The sequence below is a fragment of the Somniosus microcephalus genome, chromosome 27 (genome assembly GCF_052327205.1).
Source record: "Somniosus microcephalus isolate GS21.2 chromosome 27, FLI_Smic_1.0, whole genome shotgun sequence".
Lineage (NCBI taxonomy): Eukaryota > Metazoa > Chordata > Chondrichthyes > Squaliformes > Somniosidae > Somniosus > Somniosus microcephalus.
The window spans coordinates 23,599,235-23,619,908 of NC_141013.1; the positions used below are offsets into that span (position 1 = coordinate 23,599,235).

A 20,674-nucleotide genomic window follows, 5' to 3' on the forward strand; every position below is an offset into this window, starting at 1 on the left:
GGTAATACAGTAGATGTAATTTATCTGGATTTTCAAAAGGCCTTCGATAAGGTACCCCATAATAGACTGATGAACAAGGTCAGAGAATGCGGAGTCAGGGGACAAGTAGCAGAATGGATTGCTGGCCGGCTTCAGGCCAGAAAGCAGAGAGTAGGAGTAAAGGGTAGCTATTCACAGTGGCAGAAGGTGGGTAGTGGTGCTCCACAAGGATCAGTGCTGGGACCACTGTTGTTCACAATTTACATTAACGATTTAAACTTAGGAATCAAAAACACAATTTCTAAATTTGAGGATGATGCCAAATTTTTTTTTGGGGGGGGGGGGCGGGGGAATAGTCAATACTGAGGAGGACTGCAACAGGTCACAGGAGGACATTAATAAACTTGCAGAATGGGCATATAATTGGCAAATTAAGTTCAACGCAGATAAATGTGAGGTATATTTTGGTAGGAAGAATAGGGAGGTCACTTTTCACTTGGAGGGTGCGAGTCTGGGTGGGGTAGGGGAACAAAGGGATCTAGAAGTACAAATGCACAAATCACTAAAAGTTGCGACACAGGTTAGCAAGGCCATAAAAAAAGCAAACCAAGCACTAGGGTTTATTTCTAGAGGGATAGAATTGAAAAGTAGGGAAGTTGTGCTAAACCTGTATCAAACCTTGGTTCAACCACACTCGGAGTACTGCGAACAGTTCTGGTCGCCATATTATAAAAAGGATATAGAGGCACTGGAGAGGGTGTAGAGAAGTTTTACAAGGATGATACCAGAAATGCGCGGGTATACATATCCGGAAAGGATGAACAGGCTGGGTCTCTTTTCTCTTGAAAAAAGGCTGAGGGGTGACCTAATAGAGGTCTTTAAAATTATGAAAATTTTTGATAAGAGTCGATACAGAGAGAATGTTTCCACTTGTGGGGAAGAGCGTAAGAGGCCATCAATATAATAGTCACCAAGAAATCCAATAGGGAATTCAGAAGAAACTTCTTTACCTAAAGAGTGGTGAGAATGTGGAACTCACTACCACAGGGAATAGTTGAAGCAAATAGTATCGATGCATTTAAGGGGAGGCTAGACAAGCATATGAGGGAGAAGGGAATCGAGGGTTATGCTGATAGATTTAGATGAAGAAAGACTGGAGGAGGCTCGTGTGGAGCATAAACGCCGGCATGGACTGGTTGGGCCAAATGGCCCGTTTCTGTGCCGTATATCCGATGTAATCAACCAGATGGTTTAAAAGTAACATTGCGTTTGAATCAGAAGGTTGTGGTTCAAGCCCCACTCCAGGACTGAAGTACACAATCCAGGTTGACGCCTCAGAGCAGTACTGAGGCAGCATTCCATTGCTGGAGCTGCTGTCTTTCGGATAAGTTGGACATAAAAGATCATGTGGCACTATTTGAAGAAGAGTGATGGGAGTTCTTCTGGTGTCCGGGCCAACATTTATTCCTCAACCAACAGCGCCAAACAGATTATCTGGTTATTTAGCTCATTGCTGATTTGGGGACTTTGCTGTGCACAATTCAGCTGCTGTGTTTGCTTACAAAACAAACAAGTAACTACACAAGTATGTCATTGGCCTTCTCTTACGATCTCTAATTTGATGGGGCTTTGCTCACACCAGAGATCCATTATTGCTTGTCCCACCGTTCCCAAATTCCCTATCTGTTTATAATCTATATTTTGTTTTTTTCTTTGGATTCATTATATCTAGTTAACATTCCAAAAACAACAAATTTTAACAACTGAAAGTTTCAAAAGCTAGAAATAATCCTACTCAGGATAAAAGGTCGGCCATTCAGGACTGAGATGAGAAGAAATGTCTTCACTCAGAGGGTGGTGAATCTTTGGAATTCTCTACCCCAGAGGGCTGTGGAGGCTCAATCATTGGGTATATTCAAGACAGAAGTCGATAGATTTCTGACTAGTAAGGGCATCAAGGGATATGACGATAGGGCCGGTGAGTGGAGTTGAGGCAGAAGATCAGCCATGATCTCATTGAATGGTGGAGCAGGCTCGAAGGGCCGAATGGCCTACTCCTCCTCCTCATTCTTATATTTCTTATGTTCTTATGTAAGTACAGTAAATAAACACTAATAGTACTGGCTTGGACTATTTTCACTGTCCCAACATCCCATTGCTTAACAACGATTCACCTCAATTGTTTTTCAAGCCTTCCAACTTCCTTCCCAGCTCTCACCCAAGTACTAATCACCCATGCCAATCTCTCTCATCTGTAACACTATTTCCTACCTCTATCTGGAGAGATCATAATTTCTCTCTTTTCTTAGTTCATCTCTGTTTTTTCAAAATTATCCACTTTCAGTGGATATCTGCTTCTCAGCCATTATTCTCAGCAGCCATAGGGAAACAGGGTATGCACAGCAGAGTGCAACGTGGTGCAAATGCTGCAGATATATAACCTAAATCTATGCCTCAACTGCCTTTGTGGCATCAAAATATCAAACTAATGACACACATCTAACCAAAAGGGTTTACTTTGAAAAATCATGAAATGTGACAATCTGCTGTATAAAATGAATGACTAGCAAAGTTTTACAAAGTATAAAAACTGACCACAGGCTAATAGACAGCGTGGTTCAAAATGATTCTCCCCCCACCCCACTATCAAACCGATTTGTAGACTAGTTATTGTACTATGTTTATATTCACTAGACTCATATCGTTTCAAATTAATCATGTATTTGGAATAAGAACACTTACATTTCTAGAAGGGAAGGTGAAAACACATAAGGAATCATTTTATATCACAGTTTCAGATCAGAATCAGACATTTACTTCAAAATAATTACTAAAACTTGTCAATAAAGTGATTCATATTTTCCTATAGAATATCCATTTTCTTTTTGCCATATGATGTGTACAATAGTGTTATGCAGAAATTTGGATTTTGGTAAAATGTCATGGAATTGCCAGACGATGTCAGACTGAACTGCACACACAGTAATACAATTATAGCTTTGTTCTTTCAACTAAGGTTGTGTTGGAAGAGTGTTTTGAGCTCGACAACACAAGAGTGATGTACTGTCTCGTGGCAGTGATGGGAGCAATCAGACATGAAAAATTACAAATAATGGCAAAAAAATATATATTGGCATTGTAAAGCATGTTGGCTTAAGTGCATTTTTTTCCTATGGCGTAATGGTACCAATATTTTAAATAATTTATCCGATAACACAGCTATATTTTGGTAACCAACGGTGTTATAGGAAAATTGAGTTCTTTACTGGTAGGGACAAGCCCTGCAATCTGCTCATGCAGAGAAACATAGAAGATAGGAGCAGGAGTAGGCCATTCGGCCCCTCGAGCCTGCTCCGCCATTTAATGAGATCATGGCTGATCATCCAAATTCAGTACCCTGTCCCTGCCTTCTCCCCATATCCCTTTAGCCTTAAGAAATATATCCAACTCCTTCTTGAATATATTTAATAAGTTGGCCTCAACTGCCTTCTGTGGTAGAGAATTCCACAGGTTCTCCACTCACTGGGTGAAGAAATTCCTCCTCATCTCAGTCCTAAATGGCTTACCCCTTATCCTTAGACTGCGACGCCTGGTTCTGGACTCCCCGCCATCGGGAACATCCTTCCCGCATCTAGTCTGTCTAGTCCTGTTAGATTCTTGTTCTCCAAAACTTAAAAAAAAAATTTTTTTACTTGAATCATAAAAGCCTCAAATTCTGCTAAGTTAACAAAAGGACGTTCAGATAAGTACAGTAAATACCCATTATTTTGGAGTGAACATAAGGCACATTAAATTAAATAAGTGTCATCACTGAGCTTAGCGTATTGTTTTCTAATTTGCTACAGAAGGCTGTGGGTTCAAGTCCCACTCTAGGGCATTGAGCACAAAATCTAAACTGACACTTCAATGCAGTACTGAGGGAGTGCTGCACTGATGAAGGTGCTGCCTTTCAAATGAGATGTTAAAACTGAGGCCTCATCTGACGCCTCAAATGAATGTAAAAGATTCCATGGCGCTATTTTGAAGAGTAGCGGGGAGTTCGCCCCGGTGTCCTGGCCAATATTTATCCCTCAAGCAACGTCACTAAAACAGATTATCTGGCCATTATCACATTGCTGTTTGTGGGGCCTTGCTGTGTGCAAATTGGCTGCCGTGTTTCCTACGTTACAGCAGTGACTGCACTTCAAAAGTATTTAATTGACTGTAAAACACTTTTGGGACGTCCTGAAGTCGTGAAATTCGCTACATAAATTCAAGTCTTAGTTCACACCACCTGTACTTCATCCTGATGTTAATTAGCTCACAACAGTCTCTGCAAACATAACCCAAGTTTGAAAACTATAATCTAATTGTACTGCTGAGTACTTTCACAGTATCATATACCCAGCATTGCACTTTACTGAAATTCTAGTGACAACATTGAAAATTATGAAATTATGCCAATCTTTAGACTCATCTATCTCACACATTTTAGCATTGCAGTACTGCGTAATTTTGTACAAGTGCACATGTAGATTACTGTTTCTGCTAAGGTGACGTCAGTGCTAGGTGAAGACAGCATCCGCTGATCAATATTATGGCCGTGATCAGGAAGTGGATAAATTAGGACTGGGGGTTTTCGGGACTTCGGAATGTGTTTCTGATGTGCCGAGTCCGGAAACGCCCGAGCCCAGGTTGCGATATTTCCAGACTTTGGACATCAGAAACATGTGCCGAGTCCGGAAACGCCTGGGCCCAGGTTGCACTATTTCCGGTTTTTGGTAAGCCTCCCTCAGGGTGTCCGGATTCCGGAACATTTTATGGATTCCAGACCCCTGCCACCAATCGTCCCAGAGTCTGGATTCCAGAACATTCCGGAACTCCGGATTTGGGACGCTCAACCTGTATTTCCATAACCAACTCAAAAACGGTAATTTATTCACTAGGTACTTTGCTACCAGAATGGACTGGCACTGGCACTTTTTCCACCCATCAAAATTAGAGGAGTGCACATACCAACTCATTTTGTCCATTTTTCACTCTTGCGCTGTCCATGTTTTCAATACAAATCTAAAGTATTTTTGCACAGAGACCATTTAGAGTCTACACTTCATTTTTTAATTCAATTACAAAAGTAACTACACATCAAAAGTACTTCAGAGGCCCGGAAGCGCTTTGGGACATCCTGAAGTCGTGAAAGACACTATATAAATATAAGTCTTTCTTTCTTTTTAATTGTGAATTTTGTGTGCTAAGTGAGAGATGAGTGTTGGGGAATCCAAGAACTTGCAGCAGCATCAAAAGAGAGTACAGATTACAAAGTATTCAAAAGAAAATGGAACTGCCATGGTTGCAGGCAACTTAGGAGCCAGTGTGCTGCACTACAGAGTGGAAATGCACAGATTCGCAATATCATTCTCCACACGACAGTTCCTGATCTCATCAATAACATTAGTGGGAGGCCCATGGAAGATTCCAAGACTTCAGCCCGCTTCTCCCCCCTCCCAAAAAAATACACCCATCTCAATTCTTGCACGTGCAGTTGTTTGAAAGTCATGACTTGCACCTTAATCTCGGTTTGCTGGCAAAGGCCCATAGAGGCCAATGAACAAGAAATTTTGTTCAGCCTACTGAAGGGCACAAAAGAAAGTCGCCTCTGTGGCAACAGAGACATTAATACGAGTGGAATTGCTGCCTCTGGTAGCAAAATTCCGACTGAGAATGAAGCACTTTGTAAAATGTGCAGCACGAGAGCTAGACATTTTTAGATGCGGAGAACAGGTAGCTGACCCACCTTCTCAGCTTAGGATAGATAGAGCAAAATGTGGAAAGACTCAAAACTTGTTCCCAACTTCTGAAAGTGGAAATAAAACTATTTTTTAAATTAACCACCTAGTGACAAAGATATTTGGGCTTTGTCATTATAGGTAATGACACTAGCAGCAAGCATAGCAACAACATGTGGGAATTAGAAAGAATCAGCCCCTGACCAAGGGTCTACACTTAAAAATGTCAACTGACCTTTTCCCCTTTCAGATGCTGATAGACCCACTGTATATTTCCAAAATTTTAGGTTGTCATCTTTTCCATATCAATGTCATCAAGAAATGTTAAAATTATGAAAGCCCAAGTACACTTTTTAGCACTTTACTGTAATAAAAGAGCTAAAGGATTAGTTGGGTTTGCTGACCAGCATCATTTGTTGATAGTTTACTTTTAAAAAAATTATTGAAGGCACACATAGGACTGGATTTACCTGGATATAATCCAAGTGTATCACAATCCTTTCTAAACCCAAACTTGAATATCTAAATACACACACACACACAAAAGGAAGTCTGGTTCTCCTGCTGAGAAGTGCAGACAGTCAGAAACAAATCATTTATGCACATCCAGAGCAAGTAAACTTATTTTTAAAAACAGTACATTTCCCTAATTATAAACCTCAACCTTAAGTGCACCTCCTGCAGTGTGATGCTTCCAGCTCAGAATTAGCCATTGTATCTGTGTCACACCTCAAGGAGACTGCCAAATTAATTTATATAGTAGAGAGAGATAGAAACTGGATTTAGATTGCATGCAGTGCTGTTCCCAATTTGAGGAGAATATTTTGTTCTTGCTAGATTTGAAGCCCGCTGATCAAGAGATAGAGAGATGCACTCTCTATTACTCAGCTCACAGCCAACCAATGGATACCCCTTCCAATTTAGCATCCCCCTCTCTCTGGGGAGATGCCTATTAGCTTACAGCCTGCTGTAGCTGAAATTGCGAAATCAGCAGTGGAGCTTGATCTTACCCAGTGCCACCATTGAGACTACGAATGAAGATTCCATATTTAAGCTTGCAAGAGACAACCCAAACTAATATTAGTAATAAAAACAGAAAACAGTGGAAATAAACAGCAGATCCATCAGCACCTGAAAAGAGAAAAGATAGGTTAATATTTTGGATGTAAATGCCCATCGTCAGAACTGGAAAATGGGAAGTCAGTCAGGTTCGTAATGGGACTGAACAAAACAAATGGGGGAGGAGGGAGAAAGAGTGGAAAAACTGGTTTTCTGGTTGTTGATTCCCATCACAGAGTAGCTAATGAATTGAATACCCAGCAAACCTGTTTTTTTTTTAAATGATGGATGATATACTATATATAAAGATGTACAGTAATGATAAGACATTCAAAAAAACAACATGAAAATAGCTAAGGTGGTGAAAAAGCATGGGAAGGATGCACAAAAAATACAAAAATATGGGGGGAGGGGAACAAAAATCACAGCAAAATCAATAGAAGCACTCAGCAAGCCCATCAGCACCCAAGGAGAGAAAAGACAGGCTTACACTCTGGTGCAGACATCACCTCCTCCTGCACCCCACCCACCCCCCTCACAAAATGAGCACCAGTTTTGATGAATAGTCGTTTAAAATTTTGTTTTTGCAGTGGGTTGGGGTAATGGCAGGTAGCTGTAGAAGTTGGGTGGAGGCCTGTGGGCTGCAAGACCCCATTCAGCAGTCAACCTGACTAGGGTTTGGGGTGACTTCAAATCAAATCAAATCAAATCAACTTTTATTGTCATTGTTAGTGCACAAGTGCAGTACAACGAAATGCAGGCTTGCGGCTCCCGAGAGTGTACATTTAGATTAAGACATTTAAACATTCAACATACATTTGGCTTGTAATACATTATCATATAAACATAATAAAGTGCATTGGCAGATGTGCTGGCTTTAGAGTTTATTTGTGGAGTTCAGTAGGATGACAGCCCTGGGAAAGAAGCTGTTCCTAAATCTGGTCGTACGGGTGCGAATGCATCTGTAGCCTACAGGAAAGAGGTCCATATTTCCTGTTTGTCAACATCTGATAGATGCATTACTTGGTCTGATTGGCAAATGTCCCACAAGTGCTTCCGCTATATTTGCTGTGGGTGGCATTGAGATGCACAGCAATCAAAGTATGTATGGAATTGCCAAGACCAATTACAGTTCTCAAACAGTTCCACCAACACTCAACTATCAGGATTAGATAGAATCCTTAATTTATGCAGCGAGGGGTATGTGCAGGGAAGGTTTCTGACCTGGCTGCCTCTTTCTGCTGCAGCCTGTGCTCACAAGGATCAGCCACAAATTGCCCCTTCCTAATCTCCTGAGCACGGACAGCCCAGACGATGCTCCCAAAAGCTATACAGGCTCTCTCACTTTGAAGGGTCTTCCTTTTTTTCTTTACAAGGGTGTCATTATATAGTGTATGGAGGGATTTTGCACTATGTGGGAGTCTTGCATTTGTGTGTATGGGGACTCACATTAGTGTGTAATTACATGCAGCCCATTCATTGTTTCTGGATTTGGTCCATAGCTCCAAAACAGTTGAACATTTATCTAGTATATCTCCAGTAAATTGGATGTCGCAGTGGGAGGGGGAAGAGAGACAGTCCAGCATTTCCAAATGGATGAACTATGAAGGGCCAAATGCTCCCTGCATTTATCTTGTAATCTTGAGGATTATATAGATATTAGTACAAGCAGAGATGATCAAATACTGTATAGAGTACAATGCTGCTGCACCCATATCGGAGAGGTCAACCTAAGGAAGGCTACCTGCATCAACAAATGATGCAAGGTTAAACAGATAATATTTTTGCACAATTTATTATGGGGAGGGGAGGGGCCTTAGGAAAATAGTTCATTATATAGTCTGTGGAGGGAACTGGTTTAAACTCAGAATAGTCTTTTTTTGTTCTATCCTTTATGTTCTGATGTGAAGTGTGGCTTGAAAATGCCACACAAAGCTTGCCTCGGCATCCTTGCTGTATTCATTAACACATGGAAAAACTCCCACAGGACTCTACTGTTAAAGACAAAATATGATTTCATTGCTACAAAATGCGGTGCAACACATCACATGCATTAGTAGCAGAGTTGAAACTATGGTGTAGCTGCATCTACAGAGCTTACTGCAGTGAAAATGATTCATATGAATGGAATATCTGAATACATCCTGTGCTTCAAAGTTTGAAGCATATGGTGCAAAGGGCATAAAGAAAAAGGGGAGGATTTTAATCCAAAACACAGTCAACATGCTGTGAGAAAGTACACCTCACATTCAAAGTGGCTACGCTTTGCAAAGGTTATGCTCTTAATGTGTTGAAGGGGTGGCATCTGGGGACTGGGTGGTGCCCTCGGTCAGGCAGATGCCTGCTCTCTACTGACTGTAGGTCCTATATGAAATGACGTTAGACAGTCTCAATTTAGTTTATAGTATAGATCTGTTGATCAAGACTGCACAATATTTTGCATTCACTCAGCAATACCACAGGGTAGGTTATTTGTTATAGATACGGATTGAAGAACTGGGGGAAATGTGTATAAAATATGTAGGCAAAGAGTTAGGTTATATGTTAGGAAGTGTTTCTTTCATAGAGAGTCATTGCCCTGTGAGATCGCCTGAGAATCCAAGCTGGCCACGATCTGAAAGATTTGCTCTTTACTTGCAGCATTGATTTTCCCTGCTTAAGCAGGATACTTAAGATACAATGGGAAAGTAGCACCTTATGAGTTACCCTCTGCATAGCAAATATGGCCGTATTACTTATATTAGAGCAGATATTGCTGACACACAACCACTCTCATCTAATTTGGAACTCTGTGATAGTGAGAGAGCAGGCCATTTCAGAATGGTGAACGTGTACAAGCCTCCTAGAGAACATAAGTAGTAAGAGCAGGAGTAGGCCATACGGCCATTCGAGCCTGCTCTGCCATTCAATAAGATCATGGCTGATCATCGACCTCACTCCACTTTCCCACCCGATCCCCATATCCCTCGATTCCCCTAGAGTCCAAAAATCTATCTATCTATCTCAGCCTTGAATATACTCAAAGACTCAGCATCCACAGCCCTCTGGGGCAGAGAATTCCACAACCCTCTGAGTGAAGAGATTCTTCCTCATCTCAGTCTTAAATGGCCTACACCTTATCCTGAGACTGTGCCCCCTAGTTCTAGACACTCCAGCCAGGGGAAACAACCACTCAGCATCTACCCTGTCAATCCCCTTCAGAATCTTGTATGTTTCAATGAGATCACCTCTCCTTCTAAACTCCAGAGAGTATAGGCCCATTCTACACAATCTCTCATCATAGGACAGCCCTCTCATCCCAGGAATCAATTTAGTGAACCTTCGTTGCACCACCTCCAAGGCAAGTATATCCTTCCTTAGATAAGCAGACCAAAACTGTGCACAGTACTCCAGGTGTGGTCTCACCAAGGCCCTGTACAGTTGTAGCAAGACTTCCTTACTCTTATACTCCAACCCCCTTGCAATAAAGGCCAACATGCCATTTGCCTTCCTTATTGCAGGGGGATGGCAGCGTAGTGGTAATGTCACTGGGCTAGTGATCCAGAGATGCAAGTTCAAATCCCACCACGGCAGCTGGGGAATTTAAATTCAGTTAATGAAATAAATCTGGAATAATTACTAGCATCAGTAATGGTGACCATGAAACCATCAGATTGTTGTAAAAACCCATCTGGTTCACCAATGTCCTTCAGGGAAGGAAATCTGCTGTCCTTACCTGGTCTGGCCTATATGTGACTCCAGACCCACAGCAATGTAGTTGACTCTTAATTGTCCTCTGAAATGGCCTAGCAAGCCACTCAGCTGTAGCAAAATCTGCCACATGCCTAGTGTACAAACTGTCATCGGCCCTACCACAATGGGTTGTCATGGCTGTGAAACTTCTGCTGAGAGGCAACCGGTTGCAATATTTACTTGGACAAAAAAAATCAGCTCACAAAGGCTCCAAAACAGCAGTCTACCTCAGGGTCAAGTTCTAGAACCGACACTTTTCAACTTCTTCATAAATGACTGTCCCCAACACCACTGACAGGGATTTTATTTACACAGGTGGCAGCTGTCTGGCAGTACAGTACCGTACCAGGATTTATCAGTCCCCTAAAAGTCCCGAATGCTGACATGAGAGAGACGGCCCACTCTTGCAAAAGATGGAAACTTATACCAAGTGCCAAAAAGACAATTTCCAGCTTTTTCCATCTAAACCAAAGGACAACAGCTCAACACTTTCCTGAATTACATATAGAATTTACAGCACAGATGTTTATGCTCCACACAAGCTTCCTCCCACCCTACTTTATCTTACCCTATCAGCAGATCCTTCTATTCCTTTCTCCCTCATGTACTTATCTAACTTCCCTTTAAATGCATCTATCCTATTCGCTTCAACCACTACATGTGGCAGCAAATTCCACATTCTAACCACTCTCTCAGTAAAGATGTTTCTCCTGAATTCCCTATTGGATTTATTAGTTACTATCTTATATTTATGACTTTCAAGGAACACCTTACCAAGACCACACTGAAAATAATGACAAGGAACAACTTGATCAGCAAAATAGCTGGTACAACCTGAAGTGCCAATGCAGAGACAATAAGGAACTCTGGGCATAGTATTGCTCCCTGATGAGGTTTAGCTCTTCTCACAAAGGACTAATAGACACTTAGCTGAATGAAACCACATGTATAATAACAGGTACTATGAGACCAACCAACCTGGCCTAGCTATCGGATCTGTCCAACATCGGCCCACCTGAATCAAACGAAAGGTCGCATTGCAGAATCTGCTCTATTGTGCAAGACATGCCACCTATATCCCTGTCTAAAGATGTAGTTAATACACTGAGCGTCTTAGCTCAAGGCACCCGTTTGGACAATGTTTCTAAGGAACTTAGATGTCACTAACAGATGCCGTACTCGGTGGGAAGAATAAGCTTCAAACATAACCAATGTCTGCTCAGTGACAGATTCAACAATCTTGCACCATGGTTTTAATCTTCCATGACATCCGTGGATAAAGCTCAATTGGTTCAGATATGCAACGATCGGATTTGGTGTAAATGACTAAGTGGGGACTTTGTGACTCCCCTCTTTGCTGCTGGGACCAGTTAGAAGATGCAGACCACATACTTGCAGACTGCACCCATTGGCAAGGACTACCCGGTTCTGTAGTGGACTTGCACTCAGCCCCAGCTGTGGATCACTGTTTGAAAGATGAAGAAAGTTAGCTTAGTATAAGCAATTTAAAAAAAAATGCTTTTGGCAGCTCTAGCATTTACTGCAAAGTTAAAATCTAAATGAAATAGCAGTGTATTAATGATGGGAGTATCAGGAAAAAGTTGTCACACCTCAACAGTAAATAAACCAAGATGAAGTGAGAAAGATAAATGATACTTGACACAATAAATGAGAAGGGAGCATTCAATGGAATGCAAGGCATCCCGTCAAGACACAATTTGTTTTTGAGCTCGTCACTGCAGAATGAACATGATTCGAGTCCAGAGCGGCTACCCAAACAAAACTGCTGTGGATTCCTTCATCCTTAAAGTACTGTGTAGTGAAATGGCACCACCATCTTCTATAAATTTAACTCAACTGGTGGTTCTAGATTAGTTTGAATGCTACTTTCTACTTGGTTCAACTTTTTAAAAAAAGCCAATTGAGTTTAAGCAGAATATTATTCCTGCTACCCTGGAAGAGCTGCAGCTTTAATGCAGGCAAGGCAGAGCAGATTGCAGCTGTGCATTCCTTCCGTTCTCAACCACCCGATTTAATTTGCTAGGCAACATGCAAGGACAAGGACTAAAACATTGGGGCTTCCCATTCAGAACCGTCGCTCCAGCTGATCTGTAGAGAGGTTCCAACCAGCTGCAGGAAGTGTATGCAAGAAAAACTGAAGAAAAACACATACTTCTTAACCCTGCAGGTTCCACTCTTTCTCCAAATTATCTTCTTGTGGATAAAGGGACAAGCTGTACATAAAACAGGAACACAGGGTTACAATCTGCTCAGCACACTCATTTATACTGTACAACTTCTTAGATCTGCCCTCTCAGGTGGACGCAAAACATCCCATGGCACTAATTCTAAGAAAAGCAGGGGAAGTTATCCCCAGTGTCCTGGGCAATATTTATCCCTCAATCAAAATCACAAAAACAGACCATCTGGTCATTGTCACGTTGCTGTTTGTGGGAGCTCGCTATGCACAAATTGGCAACTGCATTTCCCACAACAGTGACTACACTTAGCATTTCATTGGCTGTAAAGCGCTTTGGGACATCCCAAGGTCGTGAAATGCGCTATATAAATGCAAGTCTGTCTTTCTTATCCAATCAGGACTTCTTTGCCCCATGAACATTATGAGAGCCGACTAAAGAGTAAGCCTTAAAATAGGGTAAAAAGATGTTCTTATTGATGCTCAGACTCGGCCAAAAGGCAAGCCTTGGCAACTGGAAGGCCTCACCTCCTTCGAGTAAAACCAGTGTGTTTATACCAACAGAAAATGCTGGAAATACTCAGCAGGCCAGGCAGCATCCGTGGAGAGAGAAACAAGAGTTAACGTTTCAGGTCTGGGACCCGAAACGTTAACTCTGTTTCTCTCTCCACGGATGCTGCCTGGCCTGCTGAATATTTCCAGCATTTTCTGTTGTTATTTCAGATTTCCAGCATCCGCAGTATTTTGCTATTATATCAGTGTGTTTATACCTTTGAACGGTTCTGCCAACAGGAGGGAAGGAGCAAAAACTGTTCACAGAGAAAAAAAATTCAGTAAATGAAAAAAGGTCCCTCTCCCACTTCTCAATAAACTGAGAGATTTCACATAAGAGTAATTTAAACAATTTCATCAGAGTAACAAGTTGGAACACCACGTTGCAGCTAGTCAGAGTAGATGAAACTCATCGAAATGGCAGGATATTACACTTTCCAAAACAGACTAAAGTTGCTACAACGAACAGAAGCTGAATAACTTGATCCGTCTTACCAACCTTCCCGCCAGCAACAAAGTGCCCATTTTCAAATAGAAACAATGCATCGGTTTCACCAGTCAACCTTCAGCATTTCATGTGGTTTTTTTTGTTTTTGCCCAAGCACAATTAAATCAATTCATTAAAAATAAACTTATTTTCTAACATTTAAAATGAATAACCCAGAAGTTACAAATGGCAAGACTATGCGGTTACATCTTTTTTTTTTTTTTTTTTAAATAAAAAGAACTTCAATTGTCCATTTGGCTCAATCTTGGTACTTGTGCCTCAGTCAGAAGGCTGTGGGTTCAAGCCTCATTCCAAGACTGGAGCACGTGCCATTGTTGGAAGCACCAAATTTCTGCCGAGATGTAAAATCAACACCAGTTTTCTGCCTTCTCAGGTGGATATTAAAAAAAATCCAAAAAACAGCTGGGGGGTTCTCCCAGTGTCCTGGCTAATGACTAGCTATAAACCACATACATAAAAATTACAGATCTGAAAGATGGAAGAAGAATAAATACTCATAGCTACAAAAAGCAGAGTTGCAAAATGTTATCAAAGAACAGTGACAACAGTTAATGTTATTAATGTTTTCCTTGTGCTCTTTGCACGTTCCGTATTCTTCTGCTGTTCGAGTGTATGTCTTGGACAAGTCAATAAAACACTTAAAAAGAGTTCTGGTTAAATCCAGCAAGGACTGATGGAATGCAAATCTCCTCTGCCTGCAAGGGTCCTATATGATATTAAAAACAGAAAATGCTGGAAATACTCAGCAGGTCAGGCAATATCTGTAGAGAGAGAAAAACAGAGTTAACGATTCAGGTCGATGACCTTTCGTCAGAACTCATCGACTTGGAACGTTAACTCTGTTTCTCTCTCGACAGATGCTGCCTGACCCGCTGAGTATTTGCAGCATTTTCTGTTTTTATTTCAGATTTCCAGCATCTGCGGTATTTTGCTTTTGTCTTATACGATATTAATTTGGCTCTCTCAACCCAGCTGCTAGTGGGCATGGAAGTACAAAACAAATCTACTAATTTGGCATAAAAGGCAATCTTACTCAGAGGGGCCACCATGATTACTGTAGGAGATGGAAAAATGTTACACTGGCACAGCAGGGGTGCTCTTTTTAGGTTGGGTGAAGCAAACTGTTGACACAGAGCATGGGTTGTCAAACCGGGTCCATGAAGTAACTTCAGAGGATCCAAAAGTCACTGACTGACCATCTGTCTCAATTCAATTCAATTTTATTTGTCATATATGCAGCAAACGTATGTACTGCACAATGAAATGTTGATTTTTACGAGTCCTCCCAACATTGGAATAAATATGGCATAGCAATGATAAAAATACTAATAGAAATACAGTAATAATAAATAAAACAGTAATAAATAATAATAAATTATTTGTTCTTGAGTCTTATAGCCTGGGGGTAGAAGCTGTTTCGAAACCTGCTGGTACGAGACCGTATACTGTCATTGAAGCTAGATTTTAGCCTATTTGTAGTCAAGTTCTGACTTCTTTTTGCATTTATTGACTTACTAGCATATTATTTGTGTTGCTGTCGATGAATAAAAAACCTATTTCCTGTTTTGATAGCACTGTTCCAACGCACTCCTGGCTGGCCTCCCACATTCTACCCTACATCCGAAACTCAGCTGCCAGTGTCCTAACTCGCACGAAATCCCTTTCACCCATCACCCCTGTGCTCGCTGACCTACATTGGTTCCCGGTTAAGCAACACCTCGATTTCAAAATTTTCATCCTCTTTTTCAAATCCGTCCATGGCCTCGCCCCTCCCTGTCTCTGTAATCTCCTCCAGCCTACAACTCGGAGATATTTGCGCTTCTCTAATTCTGGCTGCTTAAGCATCCCTGATTTTAAATCGCTCAAGCATTGGTGGCCATGCCTTCAGCTGCTTAGGCTTGAAGCTCTGGAATTCCTTACCTAAATCTCTTTGCCTCTCTACCTCTCTCTCCTCCTTTAAGACGCTCCTTAAAACCTACTTCTCTGCCTTAATTTCTCATTATGTGGCTCATGTCAAATTTTGTTTTATAAACACTCCTGTGAAGCGCCTTGGGACGTTTTACTACGTTAAAGGCACTATACAAGTACAAGTTGTTGTTGTTTCCCTTTGAATGTCTAACTATATTCAGGACAATGAATCCCCATTGCTCAGTAAACATAGCAATATTTGCAGCAGGGTCCCCATACAGAAGTTTGAAAACTAGAGTCAGAGTAGAGGGCACTGTCACAAAAATGGAGCATTTGTATCTAGTTTTAACTTGATAATGGTTCATTTCATTCCTAAGGAATTAAAAACCTGCTGCATTCAGAATCTATGATCCAGCATAACTCAATAGGCAATGTTGTGAGAAATACTAGTCTGTTTGGTCTCCAACCAGATAGCTTGAGGGTGGAGCCAAGCTGTGCAATTCAAACAAACAATTGTGCCATTTGTCTAGTTATGTGTATGACCGGCATATATCTCTTTTTCCCTCCATTACCCTCGCCGAAGACCATTTCAGATATTAATCACTCTGTGTGTGAAGTACTTCCTAACATTAGTCCTAAACTTGCCTCGTCAGTTTGCAAAAGTTCCTTTGTCCTCAAATTGTGGTTGAAATTGAAAGAGTGCTCAGAATTAACCTTTTCTATTTCACTCAGTACCTTAGAAACCTCTATAATGTCCCACTCATTTACTCATTTCAAGGCTGACAATTATATGTTTTTCTAACCTTTCCTCATACTCTAACCCTTGGGATCAGCATCATGGGCCTTCTCTGCACCACATCCAGGGCTTAGATGTTTCTCTTATGCCTTGACCAGAACTAAATGCAGTATTCGAGACCAAAGCATTATACAGCTTCAGACATATTCATTTGTCAATATAGCTCGATATTCTGTTTGCTATGCAATAACTGTATAGGTTAAGCCGACTATCACTCCCAAATGTATTTTAGCCTCTCCCCTAATAATTAAGACCATTCATTCTGTCTCCAATGTGTAAGATCTTGCATGTGGCTACATTAAGTATCTACCATAAATCTGCCCAGTGGTAAATGTTGTCTAGGTCCTACTGCTCTTTGGCTGCTTCATCAGACTTGGTTGCCCTCCTCAAATTTGCCATCATTTATAAATGTCCATCTTACATATTATTGCTTTGTCTCTAAATTCCTGAACATGGCATTACCACTCTGCCATTATTTGCACTTGGCACGGAGAATGCCCTGGTCAAATTCACCAATGAGATCCTTAGCGACTACAACATGGCGCATTATCCCTCTTTGTCCTCTTGACCTCTTGGCAGCTTTTGACACAGTCAATGACTCCATCTTTCTGTGTGGTCCACAGCCGGTGGCACTACACTACCTTGGTTGGCCTCCTACCTGTCCCAACACAGCCAGCACATCTCCTGTAATAGCTTCTTCTTCTCATTATTAAACAAAGTTCCATCCTTGACCCCTATTTTTCTCCTCTACATGCTGCGCTTCAGTGACATCATTCACAGGTAGGGGGTCAATGTCCACATGTATCCAGACAACCCTGAGCTTCACATCTCTGCCACACTTCACCACCGCCGCTTTCGGAATGCTTAGCCACCATCAAGCCTGAATGAGCAGTAATTTCCTTCAACTCAACATCAGCAAAAACAAAGACATCCTGTTTGGCTCCTGCCAAAATCTCTGTCCCTCGGCCCCCAGTACCATCTCTTTTCTTGGTAACCCATTCAAGCCAAGCCCAATGGTGTCCTGTTTCACTCAGAGTTAATCTTCAAATCCTACATCCTAGCCACTATATATTTCCATCAGCCTCTGCCCCAACCTCACCACCACTACCACTGAAACTCAAGACATAGATGCTCCTTCCTTTTTCATGACAATCTACCAACGCTATTTTTTATAAAGAAATGTTGCAAAGCATCCTGGGATGCAGTTTCGTAATGTACCGTGCAAGAAAAATCACCATCTACCGGACCAAGCCTTCACGGTTCAACAGAAGTTTAATTAGCACAAATTGAACACAAAATTTACATAAAACAGAATACAAGTTATCGAACATGACATTCATTTTATAATGAAGGAGCTTTGTTTCTCAGCACTTGAGCAATCTCTTTCTCTTGTGGAATATCATATTCAATAACTTTGAGGGGTGTCCTCCAGAGCTTTAACAAGGGCCTTATCAAATGAATAGAATCAGTAGCTTTACATCGTAATAATTACTTCACATTTTATCAGTTCCTAAAATCTAGTTTCTTCTTTAACCTAACAATGCACTTCCTTGCCACCTAATTATTGCCGTTAATTTGATCATTTTCACTCATGTGGTACGCACTTCTGAAAAACAGTCTGAATTTCAAATGAAGGCTGTGGTTATAATACGCTAGCAGACGGAGACCGCTAAGTACAAAGTGCAGGTAGCAACATTCGAGTTGTTAAACAGACTGCGACTCACTGTCTACCATGAGAGCTCTATGCACACATGCAAGTGCAGACCTTTACTTCCCAGCTGTTGCATTTTTAATCTTTTCAGAGCACAAGCAGGAGCATCCATTGTTTCAAAACATGAAAAAGACACCAAGAATTCCATGAAGTACTCAAGAGATCCAACTCAGCTTTACCTGCAGTAGAGTTATACGCTGCACAATGTCAAGCCCAAGTGGTGGAAGATGGTCTCCGTGAGATCTTGGTGCCTCAATGTTTAGTAATCAGATCATATTCAACTCCGTAGTTATGCTGCCACTTTCAAAATCTAAGTGAAACCACTTCACCTCAAAACTCCACCCTAAGTGTAACAACTTAAATCTGTTTTTCCCCTGCTTAGGTCAAAGGGTTATTTACAACATGTTCTCTCCTAAAAAGGGCATTACAATGAAACAAAGCCAAATAAAACATTGAGCCAATACGTTTAAGCATTATTACATTTTTAAAGTCCGATTTCGCTGCACAAAATTTCGAAACAACTTTAAATCATCTGGCCAGGGGGCATCCAGTTAGTACTCTGAATATCACTGAACGTAAAAAAAACAAATCTATGTACAGAATAACTACACAGGACCGAGTATTACATAGTTGTCAATAGAAAAGGCGGCGGGGGGGGGTGGGGGGGGGGGCAGAGGGGAGAGAATGTGTGTGAGAGATAGAGAGAGAAAAGAAAAAGAGAGGGGGATAGGGGTGAAAAAAATTGCCTATGAGATTACATGTTTTTTCTTATATTCCTAATGTGAAAGGAAAAACATTTCTCACTGGATGCAATGAATCTGTTGAACAGGTATGAACTACACCTAATGAATAAAGATGCATTCATGTTACTCAATCCATACTGGTTCTTATCTGTAAAGACCGCTAGACTAATTGGTTGAATGTTCAGTGTCATCTTCAACCAGACAGTTAATTTACTTGGAAAATAGATTTAAGTCAGAGCTATCTATACGACAGGGTTGTCAAAATACATTACTCAAGTCAAAGTATCTTCAGTTATACAGACAACTTATTCAAACTTGAATGCCCATCATAAATTCAATATTATGCCCACATCTGAAGTGGCCACAGCTAAACAATCATATGGCACACACTGCACATGTGATGCAGCATTAAAGCTTCATATGTTGTTCATTTCTTTTTGTGTTCTACTGTATGCTTATTCTACAGATTTGCTGAACTGCATTGAAATTCTACGCGAAACTTGCAGTCCGATTCGGGAGAATATATAATGGAGAATAAGGAAATGGCAGACCAATTAAACTCATACTTTGGTTCTGTATTCACAAAGGAGGACACAAATAACCTCCCAGGAATATCGGCAAACATAGGGACTAATGAGAGGGAGGAGCTGACAGAAATTAGTATCTCTAGGGATATGGTGTTGGGTAAGTTGAGGGGACTGAAGGCCGACAAATCCCCGGGGCCTGATAAACTACATCCTAAGGTACTTAAGGAGGTGGCCCTGGAGATAGCAGATGCTCTAAGGATCATCTTCCGGAACTCCATTGACTCGGGAACAGTACCCGTGGATTGGAGGGTAGCTAATGTTACCCCAATATTTAAAAAGGGGGGTAGAGAGAAAGCAGGGAATTATAGACCAGTAAGCCTTACATCGGTTGTGGGCAAAATGCTAGAGTCCATTATTAAGGATAAAATAGCGGAGCACTTGACAAATGGGGAAAGGATCGGACAGAGTCAACATGGATTTACAAAGGGTAAATCGTGTTTGACTAATCTGCTGGAATTTTTTGAGGAAGTAACTGGTAAAATAGATGGGGGAGAGCCAGTGGATGTGGTGTACCTTGACTTCCAGAAAGCCTTCGATAAGGTTCCACACAAAAGATTATCATGCAAAATTAAGGCTCATGGGATTGGGGGCAAAGTATTAACGTGGATAGAGAACTGGCTGGCGGATAGAAAACAGAGAGTTGGAATAAACGGCTCGTTTTCGGAGTGGCAGGCAGTGACCAGCGGGGTGCCGCAAGGATCTGTCCTGGGACCCCAGCTGTTCACAATATATATAAATGATCTGGATCAGGGAATTGGATGCAATATTTACAAATTCGCTGACGACACTAAACTAGGAGGAGGGGTGGGCTCTGATGAGGATGTCAGGAGGCTACAGTGCGATTTGGACAGGTTGGGGGAATGGGCGGATACGTGGCAGATGCACTATAATGTGGATAAATGCGAGGTTATCCACTTTGGGGGTAAAAACAGGAGGGTAGATTATCTAAATGGCAATAGATTGGGAGATGGGGAAGTGCAGAGGGACCTGGGTGTTCTTGTGCACCAGTCACTGAAGGAGAGCATGCAGGTGCAACAGGCGATTAAGAAGGCAAATGGTATGTTGGCCTTCATATCAAGGGGGTTCGAGTATAGGAATAGGGATACCTTACTACAGCTGTACAAGGTGCTGGTGAGA

General features: G+C 41.4%; 1 protein-coding gene across 6 annotated transcripts in view; it reads right to left on the bottom strand.

Moving 5' to 3' along the window:
• rnf111 (ring finger protein 111) overlaps positions 1-20,674 on the bottom strand; it is a 137,163-nt gene that overhangs the window by 108,548 nt on the left and 7,941 nt on the right. The window contains exon 2 of one of the 6 annotated variants that reach the window (XM_085968706.1): positions 12,709-12,769. The exons of the other annotated variants lie outside the window; for them this stretch is intronic. The gene's annotated coding sequence lies outside the window, so the exon portion shown is untranslated. The remainder of the gene's footprint in view (positions 1-12,708; positions 12,770-20,674) is intronic. 6 annotated transcript variants of the gene reach the window in all.